Source organism: Artemia franciscana, unplaced genomic scaffold (genome assembly GCF_032884065.1).
Source record: "Artemia franciscana unplaced genomic scaffold, ASM3288406v1 Scaffold_897, whole genome shotgun sequence".
Classification (NCBI taxonomy): domain Eukaryota; kingdom Metazoa; phylum Arthropoda; class Branchiopoda; order Anostraca; family Artemiidae; genus Artemia; species Artemia franciscana.
In genome coordinates, this window is record NW_027068925.1 from 32,314 (window position 1) to 49,154 (window position 16,841).

General features: G+C 34.8%; 1 protein-coding gene across 1 annotated transcript in view; it reads left to right on the plus strand.

Moving 5' to 3' along the window:
* Positions 1 to 604: 604 nt before the first annotated feature.
* LOC136043733 (DNA helicase MCM8-like) overlaps positions 605 to 16,841 on the plus strand; it is a 32,143-nt gene continuing 15,906 nt past the window's right edge. The window contains exon 1 of the mRNA XM_065728642.1: positions 605 to 682. The gene's annotated coding sequence lies outside the window, so the exon portion shown is untranslated. The remainder of the gene's footprint in view (positions 683 to 16,841) is intronic.

Consider the following 16,841-nt stretch of genomic DNA (forward strand, 5'->3'; position numbering starts at 1 on the left):
TCCGTACCGGCGGTGCTGATCTCCGTTTCTTGGCCCTTCAGCCAGGAAGTGCAATGGGGGGTTCGAGCCAGCCATCCTGTGCTTTCGCACACCCTTCCTGTTTACATTTCCCAGATTTCTCCAGGTACCCATTTAGAGCACGTTTTACTCTTCCCAGAGAAGCACCTCCGGGAAAAAAATGTTTTAAATTAATTTCTGTTCCTTTTTGTTCCTCTGGTGTAGGGAAAGTTGTCCGTACTCATCAAAACAGCAAATAAAAGGCGCATTCTATCAAAACAGAAGTTTCATTACTTTTAGTCTGAGGTTGAAATTCTGGTGCACCTTAAAGAGGAAGCTGACAACAAAATTTTAGGTCTCAATATAGGAAGATGAACAATTGGGCTAAATGGATGAATATTGGCTATTAACTAAATTTTTTTCAAATGAATTAATGTCAGCTGAAAATTCATGGCAATTGCCAAAAACTACCGGAACAAATCACAACCATTCGGGAAATAGGAAATGGATCTGAGCCCTGGTTATATCCCTTGCGTAAAGCAAGTCTTAAAAAAATAAATAACAACGTAGCACCATTTTCTGATTTTTTATTATACATAATCGCCATCTACAATGGCTAACGTTCTATTGTGCATATTCAAAATATAGCTCTTCTGAAGTTTAGGGATTTTCTTATAAAAATAAGGTAAGCAAATATTTTATACTTGATATTTTAGCTTAAATAGTTATAAAAAGTCATTAGTTGTTCAGAAGCAATTAATACTTTTTCTTGCAACAAAATATCCATCGAGTTATTCTTCATAGTTAATAGATGACGCTTAAAGAGCATCTTCCTCTCCCGGCCTAAGATGTGCATCAATGAGAATCCAGATATTCGGCGATTAAATAATAATGATAAAAAAAATCGCCAAGATTGATATTGAAAAAAAAATTATCTTTTTATTTTAGGTCCTATACCACTTACGAAGATTTTGTTAAGGGTTACAACTGGCTTATTGGGACTATGAATAAATATTGATGATTAAAAAGTATGAAAGATAATTGAAAACCCACAAAACGAACGAACTTTTTAATCTGCTCTAAAATAAACCTTAACCGAAAGTTCTTGGGGAATATCTGTCCTTACTCATTTTCCTTCTGTTTGTATGGCCAGGGTTCTTAGAAATAATATAATTTGGATTCAGGGATTGGGTGCTATGCAAAAACCGTCCAACCAACAATAACATTGAATGAAGAAAGTTAAGCTTAAATACTTGTGATTATAAACATGAGATTGCAATTATCCCGTCATAGGAAGTTTTATACGAAATTTGTAAAACAATATTTAATTACTGGAATATAAAAAGGGAATGTAAATGGAGTTCAGTACCACCCCCCACCCCCAAACTACTCTGCTGTTAAAAAATACAACAAAAAAGAAAATGTTCCAGCAGCAATCACATATATTCAAGTACATTGTACATAGATTGCATCGTTTTCTTTTTTCAAACATGAAATTTAACTAGAAAAACAAGCTATGAAATTAAAACTAGAGCTGGGAAAATACAGAAATTGAAATAAATATTGCATTCCATGTTTTCCAAGTGGGCATCTAGGGTCTCCTCTCATTATTTGGTGAGTCTAGCGTGAAATATATAATGTTGAGGGTTTTTTCCTTTTCAAAGTGGTTAAAGGCGTTTTTTAAGCTCTATAGACGGATTTGAAAAAACCAACAGGTATTTTTTCTTAATATTCTGAAACCTTAACCCTAAATAACCGGTAACACTTCGTCGCTATTTACGTCTAGTATGATTTCGGTGTTCTTTGGAGTCTAAAGGTATTAGACATGCATTAACCTGAAGGAAGGATGTCCTGGATACAGAAACGTATTTAAGCTTTACATTAAAACAACGGGGGCAATAATTTTCCCAGGAAGAGCAGACAAGACTTAAGAAAACACTGTTTTGCTTTGTTTTAAAGGCAATTGTAGCCCTTTATTGGTACATATTTTATGAGACAAAAGAGGTTGCACCCCTCCTAATATACGGTATAATTTCTGTTTGTTTTAAGTTTTAATGGTGTGCCTTACTTTCTGCTGAATTAATTTTGATCAGTTTCGATTGAATTTATTTGATTATTTCGATTAAATTTTGTTTAATTTTTATTGTTTTTCGAATCATGCTGAAAAATCTCCTTTCCGCTTTCAAGTTGAGTTTACCCCAGAGAATACCCCTCCAGGAAATATTCCTCCCATGGAAAATTCAATGCGGATTTAATAAGCACGTAGACCCAAAATATCTGTTGGAATCAAGAGGATTAGACAACAATTCCGCATTGAGGTATCTAACCCCCGCCTTCAACCTGACCGACCACACTCTTTAGAAATAGTTGAAACGCACTTATACATTACAATACTATGGAGTCAGTGTAGTTTAATGAAGCATTAAAATTTATGTCAGAAACTTTTAACGTAGGAGGTATCACTAAAACCAAACAACCTTGTTCAGACTTAGATTGAATGAAGGGAGATAATAGATTAACTTGTACAACCCCCCCCCCCCCCCTTACTCATACGAACACTTTCCATATTTATGTGAATGCTCATGGAGAGGAAGACAATTCCCCCTATTGAAATGTGCTATTTTAGGTATGTGATACGCCCCCTCTATACATTACTATCTTTGTAACTGGGAGGCTCACTAAATAGTTTCTTGATATTTAAAAATCGATTGCCTTTTTCAGAATTGTCAATCAATGGCAAATTTGGTACCGTTTGAGGCAAACTCATGGTTTGGTGTCCAAACATGGCAGAAATATCACTTTCTCGTTACGTAATATTTTTAGTAGCTGAAAAAGGGTCGCTTTTACTTCTGGTTTCCGCTCAAATGAGGCCTCTTTCGATCTTACAGGACGACTAGTTCGATAAGATTACCCCTTGGGAAAATACAACAAAAAATCAAACAAATAAACACGCATTCATGATCTTTCTTCTGTGAAAGAATATAAAATTCTACATTTTTGAAGATGGAAGCTTGAAACGTCTACGGTAGGGCTTTCTGATATGGTCTATCTGAAGGTATAATTTTCAATAAGATTGCTTTATTTTTTGGGAGGAGGCGGGTGTGTTTTACTTTTTTTTGAAAATCAGTTAAATTTTCTCAGGCTCGTAGCTTTAGACGGGTTTTGTTAAGCTTAATGAACTTTATGTATTCTAAATCAACAGCGGCAGATCCAGGTGGGGGCTATGCCTCCCCCCAATGTAGTCGCAGATTTGGGGTTGGGACCGCTGGCTCTGGTTTGGGACGAAAGTTATTATTTCGCAATTAGTTTTTAATAGTTGGGTTTATAATAAGTTTTTAATTGTTAAGACTGTTTCTTTTTGCAAACAAGTTTGAAACAAAGTTTCAGTTACTTTGTGCGGTTCTATTAGATTTTGCTGATGACGCCTACCCTCAAAAGTCTTTAGTTAAGTTCAGGTTTATCAAGGGCCAACTGGGGGGGGGGTGAAAATCTTAATTTCGTAATAACAAGGAGGGTAAACTTAAAATTCTAACTTTTTTAGGCTGTCGAAATGATGTTTCAGGATTCTGCTGTCACATCAGGGCTGAAAAGCAAAATATTTAAACTTCTTTTTTGTCAAAAATTTGTTTTCGAGTCTTGCTATGGTACTGAGGCGAGAAAATTGATATCTTTACTTTTTTCGGATGTCTTAAAATTTGGATATCCTTTTTTTGGGAACCGGGGTGATTTTTACAACAATGTTGTGTTTTAGGGGATTTGTATAGTAGAAAGTAAACGTATGAGAAGTGCAAACATTATTAATTTTGGTTTTGAATTTTGGTGAGCAATTGGTGGCCACTTTGCTACCTATTTTCAACTAATTAAAGCTATGCACTATATGATTATCGCCTCCTCTGTTCATCCTAAAACATTATAATAAAGGTCAAACTCTTTAGAACTTTAATAAAGGTTTGTATAAGTATTTACTTAAAACTAAGTATATGAGTCGAAATACTCCCTCAAAGGTCAGAGTAATCATTCAAGAAAAATGTATTTTCGAAAAATTGTTTAAAAGGAACGCAAATTATTATGTGTTTATTTTTATTTATCTAGCTGGTATAGATGGGTCTCTGAATTCTCAGTTTGAATCCGTGGAATGGCATCTATTTTTTTTCAAACAGTTTACTAGTAAAATGTTGCAAAAAAGCGTAAATCCAAACCACTTGAGTTAACCACTGAAACGGAATGTAACTACAATATTACTTCAGAATTTCTCACCTTCTCAATACCATCCATTCACAAAATATAGTTATCTTTTTATATAGGGGCCGCATGTATTTTTCCATAAAATTGTATAAACTGCTATATATACCGCTGAGGATTTTTATACTTAGTTTGATACATGCCATCCAATCATATTTCCACGATTAGTGGTTTAGCGCGAGTGAAAAAAAAAGAATTAAACTTTTCTTCTAAAATTGCGGATTCTGTAATTTAAGCAAAATATATCGAACTTTAAAAAGGGTAAAGATGCGCTACGTTGTTATGAAAAGAAAAATTTTGATTAGTAAATTTTTGAGATTTCGTCAAAGTTGACACTGTTTATTAACACACTATTTTCAAAAACAAATAGTTATTAGTGAATGCTTTATTGCATATACTTAAAATCATCGTTTTAAATTTCTTCTATGTAATTCTATCTCTTTGTTCTGTTTTTATTTTTACACCCCTAAAACAACTAGTATTTAATGTTTAAGATATCTTTTACGAATATATAAGTTGTATCTTTATCCTCATTTCCTACTCTTCATTGCTATTATCGTTACTAAGCGATGCCACACAGTTAGGCGACCTGGTAAATGGTTTGATCTATACAAATTGTCACAAAGAGTCAGTGTTGTGCCAAGTACTTCTTTTTTTTTACTTAAGTACGAGTACCAAGTACTCACAGAAATTTTTACTTAAGTACAAGTATTAAGTACTTCTCTAAAAATATACTTAAGTAATAAGTACTTCTGAAAAAGTACTTCAGTACTTAAGTACTTAAGTACTAATTTTCTATCTACAGTAAATAACACGCAAAACACTTCTTTAATATCTGTTTGCTTTCCAAATAGACAAGACAAGCAAGATTATGACGAGAGATCGACCGCTTTTCAGAAAAACCGGCAGTTTTCATAAAAAAAATCAACTGGTTTCACGAAAAATCAAATTTTACTTCAATTAAGATATAAAAAGAAAAGAATTTACAAAGAACATTCATTACAGCTTGATCATAAATTAACTTAACTTCTATCTTAATCCTTTCAACAGCAAAAGCTTTTCAAACGCACCATCTCCGAGCATGTTTCTTTTTGGAATAAAAATTCCACCACATACCGAAAAAAGTCATTCTGCAGGTGCAGACAAAGGAATGATACAGTTGTACTTCCTGAAAACTTTCTTTATCCTTGGGTACACTTTGAGCACAGATAATCCCTTTTGCCTCTCATTCAAATATGACAAAACCTCCACATTCACAGACTTGGCTTCACGGCCAGGGTTGCCAGAATTATCAGGAGCAGTTTCTTCATCACTAAGATCAAAGTATTCATCTCCAGACAAAAAGCTACCTTTATCAGCCTTGTAAGTACTTTTGAAATCTTCGACCTTTTTCGCTTCGTTCACCAAGAGTTCAACTGCTACATCCTTCTGGTTATCAGGAAACCACTTCAATTTGAAGAAAGGATGACTTGCTGTGGCAATAACATAGTCTCTTGCAAGAAGAACTATATCGTCCAGGATTGTGGGGAATCGTTTTTCGAGACCCGCAAGTAGAGCATGTACCAAAGGCTGGCTGACTTTCACCAAATCTTTCAACTTTTTAAGCTTCCTTTCAAGCGATTTGATTGTAGGATAAATAGCACCAAAGTAGCATTTTTCCTTCCCCTGAAGAATGTCCAATCCCAGTGCTACTGGCTCCATAATTTTCATATGTTCTTCAAGAATTTCAACGTCACAAGAAGTTAGCCTTGGTTTTTGCAAAGCATCACATACGTCAGCAAGCTTTCCAATTTTGTGACAATCCATCTAACATTTGACACTTTCATACTTCGAGTTGCTCCTGGCTACCATTTTTCTTATAAGCTGTTTGTCATATACCTCTTTCACTGCATCAACAGCTTTTGAACTCTTATTAACGGTATCCCAGAGAGTAATACACTTCGAAAAAGCGGCGTGGTACTGTTTCTTATGTACAATATCCCAGTAGGCTTTATCAGCATCAGTGGATGCAGGCAATTTAAGTGTGTGGCTGACACACCTGGTGTGGAGGAAGTTGGAAATACTCGGAGTCATCATGAGAATCGAGTATCTCTCCAACGTTTTAAAAAGAGAATGAGCCATTCTGGCCTGCTTCATCTTTATTTTCTTCATCACTGACTTGAACATCTTCATCGAAAACCATCGGATATTCCCTGAATGCCTTACTAAAGTTAGAGGTGTTATCGGTCAAAAACCTTCCAACCTTTTTATTAACCGCAATTTTGTACCTGGCAAATACGCCGTTCAGTTGTTGAACAATTCTGTCATAAGTGTGTGAGCCCTTGAACCGGGAACAAGCAAGGGCATAAGATTTCTATTTCAAATCCTCGTTGAGAAAGTGTGCAGTCATTCCCGAGTAGCTTTTGTTGTTGGCAGACCAAATGTCTGTTGTCTACGACATGTAGTTGGTGAGTTCAAAATCACGAACCATACCTTTCTGTACTTCAACAAACTTAGCTTCAATTTGCATAGCTAAAGCTTTTCTTCCTAGAACCTTTGCATAAGGTGCAAGATCTGTTATCAGATTTTTGAATGACGGCTTCTGAAAAGTGTACAGGGGTTGCAGCTCGTCCATAATATAGTCCAGTAAAAAAAAAAATCACTTTTGACTGTGTCTGTTTCAACGGTCTTGCAGCAAAGAAATCTCCCTTAACTTTTTTAGAAGGTGAGCTATAATCAGGCAGTATTATCTTCAATTATCTTTAGCTTCAGACGACCTCGAAAGTGAGCCTACAAGTTCACTAGCCTCTTTGCTACCTGATTTTCTTTTGTTCTTACTGTTCTAGTTCAGCTCAACAAACTTATGGTAAACAGAAGGATGGGCAAACTCATCTTGAGATGTTTGTGGAAATTCGTTGTTGCATCCATGTGACCCTTCAGAATTTTGTTTGGGCAATTTTTGCATGTGGCAGATGTTGCACCATCCTTCTGAATTTTCGCATTTATCACAAAAAACTTTCCGTTCAATATATATAGTAGTTCCGCCATGATAGCGTCCTTCTTTGAAATTTCGTGCTGAGCCAGAAGCCGGTGTTCTCAAAGACTAAAATCCATTTATCCACTAATATATAGGCAGTTCAATTCGTTGCATCGCGCTGCATCATGCCGGTATAATTTTTCTGTACCATGAAGAAAGTACTTGAGTACTTAAGTACCCTTAAGTACTTCAATTTTTTGCTTAAGTATAATTATTAAGTACTTTAGAAATTTTTTACTTAAGTAGAGTACAAGTACTCAGATTTTTTTACTTAAGTAATTACTTAAGTACTTTTACTTCAGTATTTCCCAACACTGCAAAGAGTGCATGACCCCAAAATATGGGTTCAATGCCTTTTTTTTGACAATAAAAAGCTTGACTCACTCACTATAGTGGACAGAATACAAAGGCAAAATTATGCAGAAAATATTAAATATCATACTTTTTTTATAGATGGTGAAGATCTTTTCATTCTTTTTTTTTATGGCGGGGTGGTTTTTATAACTAGCTATTTTTTGTATCAATATATTTATACCATTTTAATTTCAACAGATTTATTAGAACTTTAACTCTCACAAGATTTTAGATTGAATTTACGACCATTTCCAATACCTACCTACGACACATAATTGTCGAGGCTCCCTTTAAACTGCTGGTATGATCCCCCGCCCCTGAAGAAAATCCTGGACCCACTCTTGTAAATCAGCATAAAAAGCCAATTCTTTCGATGTTTTAATTGATATCCAAATTCCTGTTTTTAGAGTTTCTAAAGGTTTCTAACTCCTTATTTTCACTTCGCTACCATGCACTGTTAGATGTACAATGGTCACTATAATGCATGTACCTTGAGTTCTTACGCTTATCTAACCTCCCTTCAAGTCCGAGAGTAAGTTGAACGCTGAACTATCTAATTTTGAAATATTTTCTGTCAAGAATTTTTTCACCTGAAATTTCTTCCATCGTGCATTATTATGGGCCAAACTTGTTCATTTTTCCAACCTGCAGAATATATGAAATCCCATCCGAAGTGGCCCGGAACGGCACGCCATCTACTCTTCAGATGTAACTTGTTATGTTATAGCAGGATGGCAATTGGCGATCTGTATCAAAGTATTTTGTATTTCAAATACAGGAAAAAGGTGGTTGAATACGAATTTCAAATACTCTGCCAGAATTGTATCTAAATATGTATTTGAATTACATTGAAACCATTGAAAGACGTATTTCAAATACATCTATTTAAATACTGCTTCGTCACCGCATTACTGCCTTACACCGTGTAAAAAGTTCAAATCTCAGCCACAAATTGTTGATTTTTACGCAGAAATTTCACTTCAATATAAATACAAACCTTAAAAGTCATCTGATCAGATGATTTGCCTTCCTAAAGGTCGACGAGATCCAATGACATTGTGCGGGCGGAGCGTTATCCAAACCAAGCGCGGGTAGAGCGTGTCATCCAGTCTAATCCAATGACATTACGCGGGCGGGCGAGATAGCCAATGTAACAGAGGAAAACTTTGACCTAATAACCTAAAAGATAATATGTGGCTCAATATTACTGCAGAATAAACAAACTTTTGACCTTAAAATGATAGTGAAAAAAGACGCATCAATTTATCTTACAAGATAATCTGGTGACAACTGTGTGCTGGATGTGGAAGTGCCCATTTTTATATTATTTCACTGTTATATTCAAGTTTTATAGGTCTTCAAGTATTTTCTTTTTAAGGGGAGCTTATTTTAAGTTAATGTTTTTCAAATTTCTAATTATATGCTATCTCCTTTTTGCCATAACTATTTTACTTTTGTTTGGTTAGAAGGATCAGCGGGTTCTTGGGGGGGGGGGCAGTTGCCGCCTTAAAATTTGAAAACGCTATAATTTATTAAGTAACTTAAAACTGTTACTTGTTTGAAGTGTCAAATTTGCTCTTTACTTTGAGCACATAATTTGTTTAAATCAGTTTACTCTCGTTTTCAACATAAGGAAAACGAGAAAAATAGGGTCCATTACACGTTGTAATATCCTGCACATTAATTTTTTTTCAAAAAAAAATGCCTTTGAAACCTTATCATCAAGTAAAAATGATAGACGAGTGAATTGCAAAATTGAAAAATGTTCTATGCTTCCTATTTCGACACAACTGCTCGCTCAGGTCAATTTTTTCCCTGATATTCAAGATGCTTTTACTTCCTAAAATCTATAAGCTCAAGATTAGATTCTGTAGTTTTAAAACTTTCAAAAGTGGAAATGATTATACCATCTACATCAGCAAATAGGACTGAAATGGAATCATTGAAGAATAAGAATGTAGATAATATAGTAAATATAATTTCCAGAAAAAAAAAGTCATTGAAAAAGAAAATAAGATTCAGTGCTTTTTATAATGATATTGGCACTATAACTAAATAGGTCAAATCAGTCTTAGTTTGATTGTGGAAATTGGTAGAGGGGGATCTGCTCCAGGAATAATTTAATTGAAGGTTTAAAGACTAAACTGCAAGAATGTTCATGGGAATTTATAGATAAAAAAGATGACTTGGACTATAATTTTGACAAATTTTACTCTAAAGTAAAAGACTGTTTTATAGAATGCTGCAACAGAAGACCTTCTGATCAGTCTCGAAGAAAAAATCAACCTTTTAACCCTTAAATGACAGAAGGACTTCTGACATGCTCCAGCCGCAAACTCTACTTATGGAAAAGATACAAAAGTTCTCCCACATCTCGTCACCTACAAGAATTCAAAACTTATAAGAAATTATTCAAATCATTGATTCGCAGAGCAAAAAGCTCGTATTATGCGTCAAAGTTTCTGGAGTGCAAAATGGATATGAGAAAAACTTGGAAAGTCATCAATTCTGTCATTAGACCATCATCTCATAGTCCTGACATTCCAACGAAGCTTGATGTTGACGGGGTACTGATCGAGGGCCCATGTGAGATTAAGAACTCCCTTGCATCATATTTTGCTTCAGTTGGCGAAAAGACTGTCAAGGGACTTGGTGGAAGCGCGATTTCCCTCGCACAAGATCAACATCTCAAGTTCAACATCTCCCTTGCCTTAAATCTATTGTTATGGAGCTTGTATTAGAATCAGAGGTGGCAAGACACATTCAAGGTTTAAAAGGTGCATCATCATCTGGCCCAGACTACATATCAACTAAAGCTGTGCAAGCTATATTCCCTTCAATTCTGGCCTCTTTAATAAAACTTATTAATATGTCGTTTGAAAAAGGAAAGTTTCCTAGTTCCCTAAAAACTGCAAGAGTGATAGCTCTATTTAAGGGTGGGAACAGAAGTGGCCCGTGAAATTATCGACCAATTTTCCTTCTTTCAGTGTTTTCATAAATATTTGAAAAGCCGATGCATAAAAGGCTTACAAGTTTTTTACAATCTAAGGAGTTTTTGCACAATCATCAGTTCGGATTTCGATCGAAACATACTACAGAGCAAGCATGCACTACACTTATCAGTTTTCTTCATACCGCTTTAGATTCTGGAAAAATACCAGCCGCTATTTCCTTGATGTGCAGAAAGCTTTTGATAGTCTTACTCATAAGATCCTTCTTGATAAACTGTCTCATATAGGAATACGAGGTTCAGCCCTATTATGGCTCCATTCTTATTTACACGATAGAACGATTTCCATGGACCCTGACTCAGTAAACTCCTTTGGCGTAGACTATGGAGTACCACAAGGATCGATTCTTGGTCCTACTCTGTTTTTAATATACATCAACGATTTATTTAGAACAGTAAAGAACGCAATCCCTTCTGCGTGTCGTACTCTATGTCACGAAAAGGAAAATACGGTGGCATCCTCTGATATTCTGCCATGTATTTCTGCTATCTGCTGAATATCTGCTATGTGCTGAAGATACAGAACAAGCTTTAGAGATTAAACTTCACATGCTTATGGAGCGGTCTTACCACTGGTTTGACACTAACCGACTTGCTTTAAACATCGCTAAATCACACTTTTTCATATTTTCTAGAACTGGCAAGGTATGCCCGTCCTTATCAATTATATCTACCTCGAAAGGACCTTTGTCTCGACCTAACGTAAGATGCGTGCGTTTTCTTGGAATTTTGTTGGATAAGAATCTTTCTTTAAGAAACCACATCAAGATGGTCCAAACAAAAATATCACGTAATCTTGGGATTATTCGGAAACTTAAACATATTTTTCCGGGATCTATTCTTCGGACCCTGTATTTTTCACTAATTCAGCCGTATTTAACTAAGAACAAATAAGGGATGGGAAAACCTGAGACATCATTAAGTTCTTTCTCAACGTTATCTATATATATAAAAATAAGTTCTTTGTCTGTCTGTCGACTGACGTCATTATAAGGATTGAGCTGTATGTCGCCATGAAGATAGTTGTCATAATGTTTGCTATGACGATCCTTAGTATATGCCGTCATTGTAAGTATTTAAGAAAATCGTTCAAAGACAAATTTTTAATTGTAAGAAGATCGTTGAAAGAGACATTTTTAATTGTAAAATGACTGAAGAACCTACAATGGCAACAGCCGAAGAAGCTGCTCAAAGAGTCTATGCCAAAAGACTTGCGGCTGATAGAGAAAGTAAGAAAAGAAAGCGTGCCGAGGAATCACAAGAACAGCATGAAAACAGGCTTGCGGCTGATAGAGAAAGTAAGAAAAGAAAGCGTGCCGAGGAATCACAAGAACAGCATGAAAACAGGCTTGCGGCTAAAGAACGCAAAACCGCGCAGTTAGATGAAAATCCACCTGGACAGCGAGAGTCAGAACATATCAAAACTGAAAATGATAGCGATGATGATTGGGTTTGGGATTTTGACTTGGATAAGGTCATCAATGCCTACCAGATTTTAGTTAAAAAAACAAAGGTTCGGCGATATGTATTTCATGGTGACGCTGAAAAATAAAGAAGAAAAAGAAAACTCAAAAAAGAAAAAAGGTTAAAAACTAAAAAAAAACTAAAAAGAAAAAATACTCAAAGAGAAATTACAGACCGGGACACAAATGACGACCGGGACAGAGGGAATATAAATGAAAACCTGACAATCTATTTATATGGACAGACAATGTGACAGCAAAGAATGTTGTATATTAGCAAGTTTTACGTAGTTAAAAATCTATATGTATAAAAATAAGGTGTTTGTTTGTGTGTCTGTCTGTCGACTGACGTTGTGTTTGTCCACATATGACGTCTGAATTATTTCACCATATACCAATTCAAAAACGAATGTATTCAAGCCGAATTAGCTGAGTTGGTAAAGCGTTATGTTCCAGGTTCTAGGTCCGAGAGGTTCCAGACCTTGGCTTTAGCATTAATACAAAAAAAGAAAAAAAACTAAAAAAGGTAAAAACTACAAAAAAAAAACTAAAAAGAAAATACTAAAAAAAAAAACTAAAAAAAAACTAAAAAAAAACTAAAAAAAGGTAAAAACTACAAAAAAACTAAAAAAAAAAAAAAATATTAAAAAACTAAAAACTGAAAAAGAAAAAAAAAACTAAAAAAAGGAAAAAAACTGAAAAATAAAGGAGAAAAAGAAAACTAAAAAAATAAAAGTAAAAAAAAAGCTAAAAAAGGTAAAAACTGCAAAAAAAAACTAAAAATAAAAAAGAAAAAAACTAAAAAAATTAAAAACCAATAAAAAAAACTAAAAAGAAAAAAAGGAAAAAAACAAAAAATTTATTTCATCATATACCAATTCAAAAACGAATGTATATACAGACCGGGACACAGGGAATATAAATGACGACCGGGACACTCAAAGAGAAATTACAGACTGGGACACCGGGACACAAATGACGACTGGGACTTGTGTGTCGACTGACGTCATGTTTGTCGACTGACGTCATTATAAGGATTGAGCTGTATGTCGTCATGAAGTTGTTTGTCGACTGACGAAATTACAGACTGGGACACAAATGACGACCGGGACACAGGGAATATAAATGACGACGGGGACATTCAAAGAGATATTACAGACTGGGACACTGGGACACAAATAGCGACCGGGACTCAGGGCATATAAATGACGACTGGGACACAGTGACACAACTACAACGGGGACGCCGGGGGGCACAGGAGGGATATATAAATGACGATGGCAATCACCATCAACAAAGCTCAAGGGCAATCATTAGAATAATGAGGTATAGATCTGAATACCGATTGTTTTTCCCATGGACAGTTATATGTTGCATGTTCAAGAGTCGGTAAACCTGGCAATCTATTTATATGTACAGACAATGGGACAGCGAAGAATGTTGTATATTCGCAAGTTTTACATAGTTAAAAACATATATATATATATAAATATATATATATATATATATATATATATATATATATATATATATATATATATATATATATATATATATATATATATATATATATATATATATATATATATATATATATATATATATATCTATATTCACAGGTGGGACACAGGGACACAACTATAATGGCGCGTAACTAATATGGCACGTAACGACTTAAGCGCGCGGCGGGGTTTGGGGGGGGGGGGGTGAATATAGTTAGGGGGCGCTGGTGGGGGGAGCTGGGGGGGCTTGGGGGAAAGAATATAATACTTTTTTTCATTTACAAGTTACATTTACAAACAGTTCGTGGTAGCGAACTGTAGTAAGGAGTGACCCGACTCAATAGTAACCAAAACTCTAAAAAACGGAGTTTTGATACAAATAGTTACATTAAAAAGAATCGCATTTTAATTCTGATTTTAAATATGTAAGTTTCATTTAGTTTGGTCTTACCCATGGAAAGTTATGAGCTTGAGAAAATCTGCCTTATTTTAAAAAATAGGGGGAAACACTCCCTTAAAGTCATACAATCTTAACGAAAATCACACCATCAGATTTGTCTTATTTTAGAAAATAAGGGGAAGCATCCCCTAAAAGTCATAGAATATTAAAAAAAAAATCATACCATCAGATTCAGCGTATCAGAGAACCCTGCTGTAAATGTTTCAAGCTTCTATCAACAAAAATGTGAAATTTTGCATTTTTTGCCAGAAGACGAATCATGGATGCGTGTTTATTTGTTTCGTTTTCTTTTCTTTTTTTCCCCAGAGGTAATCGTATCGACCCAGTTGTCCTAGGATGTCGCAAGAGGGCTCATTCTGACGGAAATTGAAATTTTTTTTATTGTTTTAAAAAGTATAATTTTGAGAAAGAGTCAAACTTTAGCGTAAAGAGCCAGGCGTTGTGGAGGAGGTCAATCCGTTTTATATACGGAATAATTTCTGTTCGTTTTAAATTTTAATGTCGCTCCTTACTTGCAGTTTAAAAAACTTGTTTTTTATATTTAATTATTGTATGGAACCAGCAGGAAGTAAAATTATTCCTGCATCTAGCTTAAGTAGTTTATCTGAAACATACCACACACTACAAAACTCGATTTTGATTAAACCAAAATGAATTTTACCAGCTCTTTGTCTTGCGAAAGTTATCTCCCTCCGCTCACATTGATTACTACAATTGGTAGTTTGGGCTTTGTGCCCTTATAATTGGCTCCTTCAAAAAAGTGTTATTTGGAAAGAAGGTCCTCACCTGACATCCTCCGAATTCAAATTTTGTGAGTTTTTTTTTTTGGGGGGGGGGTTTAAGGGGTTATTACCTATACGTTATTGTACAAGGTTGCAAAAAATAATCTACAATATATTATGTTTCTAGCTTGAATGGCTTAACAGGTTTTGTGTAGCAACAATGATGCAAGAAAGATCCAAGTAAGTGGTTAGGTCTTTAAATCAAACAGTTCGTTGTAACGAACTGTAAGTAAGGAGCGACTTGGCTCAATAGAAAACGAAACTCTAAAAAACGGACCATCAAAAGTCACGAGCATGAGAAAAACACCTTCTAAAAGGCAAAGAATTTTAATGAAAACTATCATATTCAGCATATCAGAGAACCTTACAGTAGAGGCTTCACTCTCTTCTCTACACAAATGAGGAATTTTTTTACTTTTTGCCAGAAGAAAGATCACGGATGTGTGTTATATTTTTTTTTTGCTTTTTTCCCCAGGGATGTATGGACCCAGTGGTCCTAAAATTTCTCAAGAGGGCTCGTTCAAATGGGAGTTAAAAGTTCTAGAACCTTTTTTAAGTGCAAAAAATTGGAGGGCAACTAGGCCCCCTCTCAAGCTCATTTTTTCCCAAAGTCACCGTATCAAAATTTTGATATGGCCATTTTTTCAGCATAGTTTAAATACCTAATAACTATATCTTCGAGGACGACTTAATCTCCCACAGTCCCAGGGGAAGAGCAGTAAGTTATGAACTATATTTATTATAGCCTATTATTTACATATAACCTAGTATTGGTTATTGGGAGGTATACAGAAGTTTTAAGGGGGAATTCTTTCTGGTGAGGGGGAAGGTAGGGGGAGAGGGTTATGGGGGATATTGTATGGGGGAAGAATGGATTTCTCAGCATTATTTATTTAACAATCAGAAATTAAATAAAAAAACAAGTTTTTTCAAAAGAAATTAAGGACTAACATTAAAACTTAAAACGAAACAAAAATAAATACGTACATGAGGGGGTGCGTCCCCTCGTCAATGCCTCGCTCTCGACGCTAAAGTATTTTTAGCAATTACAAAAGAGCTATTTGTAATTGTGATTCGGCCTTTGTGATTCAGGGGTGATTCTTAAAGAATTGGAACAAAATTCGAAGCTTAGCGTAAAGAGCGAGGCATTTACGAGGGGGTGAACCCCTTCATATTATGTATATGAGGAAGATGGCCACCACATCAATACCTTGCTCTTTACGCTAAAGTTCGAATTTTGTTAAATAATGTCCGATATTAGCAATAATTTGTTTGAGCCAATCTTGGCATTTAATTGTACCTTGAGCAGCTTCATAACTATGATTTCTATGTGATAATAAACAGAAGATATTGTGTGTTCACGACTTGTAGTTGTTATAAAAAAAAAAAAAAAAAAAAAATTCCAACTGAAAGTAAAGAATAACGTTGAAAGTTAAAACGAACATAAATTATTACGTATATCTGATAAAGATCTTTTCTATCATTCATTTCAGTCATTTGGAAATTGTTCAACATATGACTCATATAGTTTCGACCTCTTTTGCGTTTTGTATACTTTAAAATATTAGTTCCACAAATATCACTAATTTAAGTTACGTGGGAGGGTCTTTCTATGAAGAAATTTCTCGTGGGGGGAAGGAAATTTTTCCTTGGAGGGAGAGCTGGATTTTAAAAATCAGCAATAAATAAAAGAGGTCATTATTTTAATTAAAGAGCCTTTGGGATTCAGAAGCCATTCTTGAACAACTGGAACACAAATTCGAACTTACATTATTATATGGTTATTATTAGTTAAAAAAAAGTAAAGGTAATATGCAAATTTCGTTTTAATATTTATGTTCGGTGATCCAAATTCAAAACATGCATTAATTAAAAAGCGTTCAGGAATAAAATAAACAAAAAATGTTAAAGAAAAACAGTTCAAAATAGGGATGAAACCTTTTTATTGACAGTGAACAGATATTTTATATCTATTCACTGTCAATAAAAAGGTTTCATCCCTATTTTGAACTGTT